The 1,314-nt window shown below is 49.1% G+C and overlaps 1 protein-coding gene across 2 annotated transcripts in view; it reads right to left on the reverse strand.

Moving 5' to 3' along the window:
- Positions 1-1,314, reverse strand: part of LOC100943721 (glutathione S-transferase Mu 1) — a 34,281-nt gene that overhangs the window by 26,563 nt on the left and 6,404 nt on the right. The window lies entirely within an intron of this gene.

The following is a 1,314-nucleotide window of genomic DNA, read 5'->3' on the forward strand; positions in this document are numbered from 1 at the left end:
TAGAACCTTCCTAGAAGGTGAGAAGCAGGAAAAGATCAGCCTGGACATCCACACACGGCTTTGGACACAGACATCTAACAATGACCAAGAAAAAAGCAAAGGCTGTACATGTTCACTTCTCAAAAATGAAATGCTAAGGCTCAGCACCTATGGCTCAAGCGGCTAAGGTGCCAGCCACATACACCTGAGCTGGCAGGTTTGAATCCAACCCGGGCCTGCCAAACAATAATGATGGCTACAACCAAAAAATAGCCAGATGTTGTGGCAGGTGCCTCTAGTCCCAGCTGCTTGGGAGGTGGAGGCAGGAGAATCATTGAGCCCAGAAGTTGGAGGTTGCTGTGAGCTGTGATGCCATGGAACTCTACCTAGGGTGACAGCTTCAGGCTCTGTCTCAGAAAAAAAGGAAAAAAGGAAATGCTCACTTCTGGAAGGAGGGAATGTATCCATCAGAATTCTGAAGGTCTTCATCCCAGAATGCCACACCCAGCTACAGTATTAAGTAAGTCTATACAAGGATAAAGACATTTTCCCTTATGTAAGAACCAAAGATATTTATCTCACAGGTCCCCAGCAATAAACTGGTTAACAGAATAAACCAGTCAACCCAGACAGGTGACCCTGATGACAGCTGTGCAGCAAGACTGGAGAGAGCATCTGAAAAAACAGTAGAAATTGTGTCCCAGAGACCTAGCAGATGTGATGGAGTCCTACAGTGTGGAGGAAAAAAGAGATCTGGGTTCTCTCTGCTGGGAATGTGACCCCAAGGGATCCCTACTCACTGAGACACATGGCTGCGCATAGCCACTAAAGCACTCAGTAATGCTGAATGAACAAGACAACGGGCCCAGAAAGAGACTTCCTTTCCATAGACACATTCATGGGGTGTCCTGCTCTAAGGCCATCAGAAACCAAAGAACTCTCAAGCACCTTACTTCACCCTGCAAAATAAGGCCTATGATCCCACCCACTGCCATAGTCTCCAATCAGCCCCTTGGAAGTAACAGTGACAGACAATCTGGTAGTCAGAGAGAAATAAGACAAGACACTGAGCCAAGGTGGATTGACGCTTTACTGGGGATCAGGAAGGCCTAGTGCTGAGACCACGCTGGCAAGCAGGGCCTGCACACCAGGCACTGCTGACCTCATGTCCTGATGGGACAACACTGAGAAGAAGGACATCAGGTGGGCTTTAGTGCAGGGAAGGGTAACGGTGGGAGGAGACACTGCTGGAGGAAAGTGGGGAGCAGAGGCTTGAAATAGCCTGGATGGGACAGGACGTGGGGGAGGTGGAGAGCACCAATGAGGCCTTGGAGA

The sequence above is a fragment of the Otolemur garnettii genome, unplaced genomic scaffold (genome assembly GCF_000181295.1).
Source record: "Otolemur garnettii isolate 467f Iridium unplaced genomic scaffold, OtoGar3 scaffold00010, whole genome shotgun sequence".
NCBI lineage: Eukaryota > Metazoa > Chordata > Mammalia > Primates > Galagidae > Otolemur > Otolemur garnettii.